This window comes from Myotis davidii, unplaced genomic scaffold (genome assembly GCF_000327345.1).
Source record: "Myotis davidii unplaced genomic scaffold, ASM32734v1 scaffold284, whole genome shotgun sequence".
Lineage (NCBI taxonomy): Eukaryota > Metazoa > Chordata > Mammalia > Chiroptera > Vespertilionidae > Myotis > Myotis davidii.
In genome coordinates this window covers 578534-587846 of record NW_006295261.1, presented here as the reverse complement: position 1 = coordinate 587846, position 9313 = coordinate 578534, and the positions used below count along the sequence as shown (strand labels likewise).

Here is a 9313-nt window from a genome sequence, read left to right as displayed (position 1 = left end):
TGGCCTCAGAGCAGCCACTGCCCCTCAGTCAGAGAGGGTTATGAGCCGAATCCTCTCCACCATGCCGGCTAGAAGACAGTCTACCCTCAGATTGCCTTTCATGTCACTCTGGCCCCAATTTGTGTGTCCAACCTTGTCTCCCACACCCCGAAGTGTCTTGTGACAGACTATACCCACTCATCTTCAGATCGTTTTCATTTTTCCTGTCTAGATTATCCTTCCCTCTCCTCTCTAACTCTGACTCAATTGCTAAGCTCCAGTTGAAAATTCTATCTTTTCCAAGAACTTATATTGACCATTCACAGAAAGGTGAGTCTCTCCTTCAGTCAAACCATAATAATACTTTGTGTCTAAACTACTTACTTATCACCAACAGATACTTAGGCAGTTTGCTCATGATTACCTAACTTCTGTAGGTATGACTTTCCAACTAGATCCCCAAGATCCTGGAAGACAGGGTCTGTGTTTTATGCACTTTCCTCTCAAAGACAGGCCTAGTACCATGCACCTAATAGCCACTTTGAATAGTAATGAATTAGATACGGCTTAATAAACCCTAGACATTTCCAAGTACATAAAAACATAACCATTTGCCCAAGGAAGCATACAGAGCTCTGAAATGAGAAATACCTCTTTTAAAAACTGCCCTTATTCTGCCCTTCCCCTTAATCCATCTTTGCATTAGCTTTACCAAGACCAAAATACAGTCATCATTCTATGCTGAGGAAGCTACAAATAACAGAATAAACAATTTCAGGCAACCTATTTTCGCTGCTTGATGCAAGCACCTCCCCCAGGGACCACAACATGTAATCTGCATTTCTATGAAGACACTTAGTACCCACTGCTTTGTGTGGTATTCATTGCTGTACTTTGTCTTTGCACCTAGACTAAGCCAACCATCTGGTTCATCCCTTACTCCAACTATTCTTGGTGCCTACTTAATGCACAGTGAAGTTACACAAAAAAGAATGGATAACAGAATGATTAAGACAATGAGTTAAAAAATAAATAATATACATTCTGCCCCAGTTTATCACAAGAAATATTTCTCTGCTTCTTTCCTCTGCCTCTTTGTAAACACAGTAGGAAAACGAGATGGTGTGACAAAATGGAAACCCTGAGGCCTAGCAGTAATTGAAGTATCTATAGTTCTATACTTTTACTTTGCAACTCAATATTTACTAATTCTTAGTGGGTGCAATACACTACAGTATTTGTTGAAAGAACATAAACTATTTTTAAGTTCTCTGTCCTCAAGGAACTCGTAGAAGGTAAGATAACAAATAACAATACAAAAAATGGCATGAATAAACATGTAATGTGCAATCACTAACATTTTTGAATGGTTACACTATATCAGGTATTGTTAAGCCTATGAAATATCTACTATTATATTCCTCTGATATTATTCTTATAGTACAGATGGGGAAACTGAGTGTTAAAAGGTTAAGGGATCACACAAGTGATTAACCTCAAACCTACCCATATTATTTCCAAGCCCATTTCTTAGCCATCACACTCTAATGAATAATCTCATTTAAAAACAAAAACAAAAAAAGGGTCAGATTGCCACATGAACAGCACAAACATAAGTGTACTGGATTTCAGAAGAGACAGAAATCACAATGGCATATGAAATAGTCCTAAAGTAATAACTGAGCATTTGGTTCATTAACCACACAAAGGCACCTTGTGACTGTGCCCTTTTATTTTCGGTCTTGGAAGCATCCCACTGTGGCCACCCTGCAGGCTACCAAGAAAAATTGTTTTTAATAGAAATAATGATCATAATGAACAATTCATACTGAGCATGGCAAGTTTATATGCAAATTTCCTCCTGTGGGTTAAATGAGGATTTCTGGATCTTGTCTTTTCTCCTGGCAAAGTCCACCATCTGGTAAACTCTGAGCTCTCAAACCAAAGTATAAAAAGAAATAACTTTATCTCTTTATGTATTAATGCGCTATCACCAACTTATTTACATAGCTATAATTTTAAGTGTTCATTTCCCTTCTTCATTCTGAGATATAGTTTGTAGGTTGACATCATGGTTGTTAAAACTTCTACAATTTATCTAATTATTAGACCACTGTAGTACTCTAAAAATACACTTAAATATACATATGAAATCCTCAAACTTCATTGTCATATTCATAACTATAAGAAATGAGAAATAACTGAGTAAAGTTTCACATACATATAAATCTTTTAAACACAAATGCATTGTAGTAACTATCTGTTACTCCTGCCCACTCGGCAACCTAAACTCTTTTTCTGACAACAGCCTCCAATTTTCTTTTGCAGAACCATCTTTATACCTGTAAGTTCACTGAGGCTGATTTCAGCCCCTGCAATACAGTCTGAACAATGAGGATATCATAACTCTTGGCCACGGCAATTCATTGCTGAGTGGATACTTTACCTAATCCAGGCCAATCAGAGGAAGTAAGTATCAGCCTTTTGGTGCAACTTCTAGAAAATACATTTTCACTTTATGCTAAGGTGTTAAGACAGTAAAACAAAAGCTTTGAGTGCAGATGGTCATCTTGCAACCTAAGGGAAGAGCCTGCCTGAGAATAAACATTAAAGAACTCAGAATCAGGTAGACACAGGTTCCTAATGCCATCATTCAAGCACCTAGATTCAGCCAGACATGAAGTCAGTTACTTTTCAACCATATGTGATGATTCCCTTTTAGCTTAAAATAATCTGAGATCATTTTTTTGTCACTTTCAACCAAAAGAGTCCTGATATATGCAGATACGAGTCAGTTACTTTTCAACCATATGTGATGATTCCTTTTTAGCTTAAAATAATGGAATATATACAATTCCATTTTAACAGGTTAGAGATTAGCATCTTCAAAGTAATTTGTATCAAAGAATGTGTTTATATGGAACTCAACTTTTCTTGGAGTGATCTGTACATGTCATCTAGCCTTTCTCCGTGCTTTAACCTACCTCTACCTCAACAGATCCAGAAAATGATTACTGATTTACATGCTGGCAGATTCTAGACAGGTAAATTAGATGGTTACTTTTTCTTTTCAAATTAGCTAAGAAAGCAAAACAGCATTCATTAAAATAAGGTAATTTTAAAAATACGTAGGCATCCATGTATTAATAAACTCCCACACATGAAAAGCTGTCAATTAACACAATTATCCTTAATGTACCATGCCATTATTATTCAGCTATAAGGAGTCAACAACACTAAGATCCTGGATTTCAGAACACTACCCAACTATCTTACTTAGGAGCAGAATAAGTTCAATTTCAGCTAGCAAGAGGTAATAAAAACTGGAACCTGCTGAGACATTTTTGGGAAATATCTATGCCTTAGCCCTTCATCTTCAAAATGTTGAAAAAGGATCTTACCTATGTTTACATTACAAAAAAGTTATCAGGACTCAGGTAATCTAAATAAAATACTCAGAATTCTTTAGAATAAAAAGGTGATAGCCCTTAAATTCCCCCCAATTAATTCTGTCTTCCTCCTTGATAATCTCTGTCGATCGAGGGGTGGAAAAATTAAAACTAGGCTGTCAGTGACATTAATGTGTGTGTGGCGGGGGGAGAGAGGGGGGCTGTAATGCTACTAAGCCGTTCACAAAAAAGCAGTCCCAGTTATGGACTAGCAGTCAAATAAATTTTGTCTATAAAATTCCAGGGCATGCTATATTGAGAAGACATTGGCTCAAAGTCTTTTTTGGCCTGTTGATTCTTTTATTTTAAGTATTTTAATTATATTAATTATATTGTTAATATCATTTCAATATTTCAAGAATCTCTATCAGAGAGATATAAAATTCAAATCAGTCATTTTGGGTTTTAGCAACCTCAATGATGGCCTAATGAGTAACAATTATGGACTGAATTCTCTCCCCTCCCCCAAATTCATATAGAAAAACTCTAATCCCTAATGAGGTAGCATTTAAAGATGGGGCCCTTGATGGGTATTTAGGTTTAGATGAACTCATGAGGGTGGGGCCCTCATGACGGGATTGGTGCCCTTTATAAGTGAAGATACCAGAGTTTGTTTCCTCTTTTTCTCTACTGTGTGAGGACATAGTGAGAAGGCTTTCATCTGCAAGGCAAGAAGTGAGCCCTCACTAGGGAACCAAATCACTTGGCCCCTTGGTCTTGGACCTTCCTAGCCTCCAGAACAGTAAGAAATAATTTCCTATTGTTTAAGCCATCCAGTCTGTGGTGTTTTGTTATGGCAGCCTGAGCTGACTAATTATTTTCCTTATTTCATTTAATCCAGGTTTGGTTGGTGGTCATAAGCCTTTGGGAGAAAAAAACCATGGGCCCACAGAAATAGTAATAACTGAATCTCACTGATTCTTTGCCCAGTTGCATATCACAAACCTGCATCCCTCCTACCCTCCAATTCATCTTCCTCTCAGGTGTTTTAATGGACATTTCACACTTACTCATCCTTTTGGCTCCATACCACTGTTGATGCCCCATGTCTGAAAATCCACCCGGAAAGGGAATCACATTATAAACACTGTCACCAGGGCCCAGCATGGCAATGTCACGACCCTAGTACAATACCATGTAACAGGACTGGCTATGACTGTGAAAGCTAGCAGACTGGGCAGCCACACGGGTCTAAAAATAATCCCATGAGCACAGAACAATGGGAACAGGGGTGAGGGGCTGCTTGAATGTGGCATGGAAAGGGAAGATGCTTTCTGCAAACAGAAACTCACCCATTAATTAAGATGGAAAAGAATATGGCCACCCAACAGCCTCTTCCTAAAAGACCTAAAAGTTCCTAATGTATGTCAGAACTCCCAGTTCCATTTTCCTTTCATTTCTAACTCCACTTCGCTTTGCTCTGCCAGAGCTGTCCGTGATAAGGTTTCTATGATGAATCACTCTGCTTAAGAGTGAGCACATCAGCATTTTCTCCAGGTTCAATTCAGAACAATTATCAGCACAATTTATACCCTGAGGTTTCTAAAGTCAGACCCGATTCTCATCAACATTAGGAAATCTTCAGGACTCCAAAAATAAAGTCTCCAGACTTTGCTCAAGTGCAATGATCTTCTATACAAAGTAGCTAAATTTAATGCTCCAAAATTAGTGTCAAAACCACCATGCTAATGCTGCCATGAGATGCCTTCACATACAAAAGACAGCCTTCTTCCTATAGACTCTCTGTCAAAATGCATAAGAATATAAAGGCACCAAGTGTTAAAGAACCTTTAGGACTACTGACAACTTCATCTCCACATTGCCAAAAAGTTCTACCCATCTTTTTCTAGATAGCAATATTGAAAAATGTGATTCAAATTATAATCCCATTCAAAGGGGAGAGTAGGAACCACATGTATCAAGAAAACATTATAAGGACTGGTTTTTTGTTAAAAAAAAAAAAAGCCATATTCCTCATAGATATATCACTGCTCGAAAGATTTTGATAAAACTCTCAACATAATACAAAAACATCATTAAGATTCTACAATAAATTTTTCTTCGTTTCTACCTGAGTTAAAGGTCCAAAACTGTGGCAGTGATCACCCAACCTCTCTAATGCTAAATTACATTCTTAGCAAAGAAAAGAATATATAACAGTTCCTCCAACACTACCGACTTGATATTTATAGTTTGGCTGTTCTCAGACAGCAGACTGCTCCATTTGCTTGTTTTATCTACCCAAAAAACTCTGCATTAGGGTAAACAACCAGCAACACATGTTCAAGACCCAAAAACCAGGCCAAGATCATTTGTAAAGGCTCAGTTCAACTACTTGAGAGATGGCATCTGGATTACAAGTCTGAGTAATCATTTTCCCTACTTCATTTAATCCAGGTTTGGTTGGTGGTCATACGCCTTTGGGAGAAAAAAGTAAACAAGTGAAGTTTTGATTTTGTTTCATTAAGTACCTTCCCAAATTATCAACAGAAACTTGCTAAATTATTTCCAATCCTATATAATAAAAGCCTAATATGGAAATCGACCAAATATCTGAACAACTCGTGGAATGACCAGCCGATATGATGCACACTGACCACCAGGGGACAGACGCTCAACACAGGTGCTGCCCCAGCCCACAGGCCCCAAGCCAGCCACGGTGGGTGCCAGCAGGGGCCCCATGGATCAACCCTGATCACCGGCCAAGCCTAAGGACCCTACCCATGCACCAATTTTGTGCATTGGGCCTCTAGTAATAAACTGGGATCAGCTAAGTTTTTAGAACCATTATTTAGAGCAGAGGAGCATCATTTGTGACAAAAATAAACTTCCTTCTAAGTTATCCATGGAGCAAAACCACATAAGGCTGATGGAAACCAGGGATCAGAGAGTATGTGTGGGCTGGTTAGGGATTTCAATTTCCTATTCAAGTGTGCTAAAACAATCCTTGTATTTCACAGAGCAATGCCAATAAAAGTAATCACCTTTTTCAAAACAATATGCTTCACTATACTCTTTCTAGCCAACATTTCCTAATCCCTGGTATGAAAAGCTGATGTATAACACTTCAAATCATCTGGAGAAAACCTCCATTCACCAGTGGGGAGGTAAATGAGTGCCACTTCAGGATTCATTATTAACAGCTTCCTGTTCAGAAAAAAATGAAAAGAGAAAGTAGTATTCACTTCTAAGGCTTGTGGTGATGTGTAATGCATGGCTGTTCCTTAATTGGGTTCAGAATTTCCAATTAATTAAATATCAATCATAAAACTTAAGAGTTCCTTTGCCTTCTCAAATAACTCCTTCTTTAGATCCATCATGTAGCAGTTAAAACTAGTTTAGAAACACATTTATCTATTTATCACAATTTTTAAAACCTACATAAGCTCAGATCTGTCTTTCCTAGAACTGTGTTCATAAAATGCTTTAGAAATCTTATAAGGTAAACATTAGACAGTCACTCGAAAACTGTTGGAATCCCTCTGACACTTTCCTTATGTGGGATAGGTGGGATTCAGATTCAGAGGAATATGAAAAATGAGACAGGGAACTCCTACTAAGGCTATGGAAGATGCTCAGAGTCTGAAAGACTAGATAAGCCAAAATCCAGGAGAAAGTCAAGGTACAAATGCCAAAGCCAAAAAAATATTAACAGCAAACTTAAAGGGACCAAAGGGAGAACTGAGATCAAGTTACCAAGTGAGAAGTTAGGGTAAGTTGAGATAAAAGCAACCCAATGTTGACATGTAGATGACTCAATAGGACGTAACAGTCAAGGTAAATATAAAACATTAAAGGCCCGGTGTACGAGTTTGTGCACGGGTCGGGTCCTGAGGGCGGTGAGGGGGGCCAGGACGAGATCGGCCTTCTGGACAGGTGGTGGGACACCCTTGCCGCCTCGGATCCAGATCTGCCCTGCTGACATTTGCACTGGTTGTCGGGGAGCCACCTAGTGGCCACTTTTATATTGTTTCTTCCTTGCAGAGCATCTAGGGAGGGAAAGCAGCCATGGTGCCCGAGGCTGACTTCCAGGAGGCCAGCAGCACTGAAAGGATCATCCTAGAACTGTGTTCATAAAATACTTTAGAAATCTTATAAGGTAAACATAAGACATTCACTCGAAAACTGTTGGAATCCCTCTGACACCTTCCTTATGTGGGATAGGTGGGATTCAGATTCAGAGGAATATGAAAAATGAGACAGGGAACTCCTACTAAGGCTATGGAAGATGCTCAGAGTCTGAAAGACTAGATAAGCCAAAATCCAGGAGAAAGTCAAGGTACAAATGCCAAAGCCAAAAAAATATTAACAGCAAACTTAAAGGGACCAAAGGGAGAATCGAGATCAAGTTACCAAGTGAGAAGTTAGGGTTGGTTGAGATAAAAGCAACCCAATGTTGACATTAGATGACTCAATAGGACATAACAGTCAAGGTAAATATAAAACACTAGAGGCCCGGTGTACGAATTTATGCACAGGTGGGGTCCCGAGGGCGGTGAGGGGGGCCAGGACGAGATCGGCCTTCTGGGCAGGTGGTGGGACACCCTGGCGGCCTCGGATCCAGATCCGCCCTGCTGACATTTGTGCTGGTCGTCGGGGAGCCACCTAGTGGCCACTTTTATATTGTTTCTTCCTTGCAGAGCATCTAGGGAGGGAAAGCAGCCATGGTGCCCGAGGCTGACTTCCAGGAGGCCAGCAGCACTGAAGGGATCATGCTGGTGGCGCTGGGCCATCAGTGCCTGGCCCGTCTCCAGAGATTGAACCTGCAGAACTACTGAGGGAGGGAGTGTCTGCCACTGGGCTGGTGGGCTGCTGGGACGGGTTAGTCAGCTGAGCGAGCAGCACTCCCGCTGTGGGAGCGCACTGACCACCAGGGGGATGCTCCAGAGTTGAGCGTCTGCCCCCTGGTGGTCAGTGCGCATCATAGAGGCCAGTCGTTCTGGTCATTCTGGTCATTCGGTCACTTAGGCTTTTATATATATAGATTAATACTCAAATTGTCTAATAATGTGAAAATGAATTAAGGAAGTACTGTTGTCTGGGGGTGTGATGGATAAGGGGTTCTCAAAAAGTTTTAGGAAGGACTCCTATAAGATACCAAAGATCCTCCAAACCTGGCTGATATGTCGGCAAAATTTCTGCAAGGGGCCAATGTAGTGTTTGTGCAGTGCAGCTGGTTCTCACATCCTCAGGGGAAATGGATCTTTATAGCTTAAGAAGTAGTGTTCACCTCGGGTTCTGCACATGCTCTCCTATCTAGTGACAACACAACCCTGAGTAAACAGTAGTTATAGGTAGAGTGATGCAGTCAGAATTATAAGACCAAGATCCCATGCTCAGCTTCAACTCTGAGTCAATGCTCCTTTAGCCCTGACTCAGTTTCTGCATCTGGTTTGCATATAGTAACAATAAGAAAAGTGAAGAGATTACGAGGCACATCTATGGATGGTGAAATTGAGTTTTGATCTTCTGGCTTACAAAAATCCTATATAATAAAAGCCTAATATGCAAATCAACCAAACGGTGGAACGACCGGTGGAATGACCAGTAACTATGACACACACTGACCACCAGGGGGCAGACACTTAATGCAGGAGCTGCTCCCAGCCTGCATGACCCAGGCCAGACAAGGTGGGTGCCAGCAGGGCCCCAAGTCACTCTACCAGTCGCCCCACAGAGGGAGGCAACCAGCGGCAATGGCAGGGGGTAAAGCTGGTGAGCAGGCAGCGCCAGGCCAGCCAAGGTGGGTGCCAGTGGGGACCCCTCAATTGCCCTACCAGTCACCCCACAGATTGGCCCTGATTGCCAGTCAGGACTAGGTACCCTACCCATGCATGAATTTCATGCATCGGACCTCTAGTATACTCATAAATATAAGACAGTGC

The 9313-nt window shown here is 40.6% G+C and overlaps 1 protein-coding gene across 7 annotated transcripts in view; it reads right to left on the bottom strand.

Annotated features, from left to right (window-relative positions):
* The window catches only part of SLC4A4 (solute carrier family 4 (sodium bicarbonate cotransporter), member 4), a 345530-nt gene that overhangs the window by 230395 nt on the left and 105822 nt on the right, over positions 1 to 9313 (bottom strand). The gene's annotated exons all lie outside the window — the stretch shown is intronic.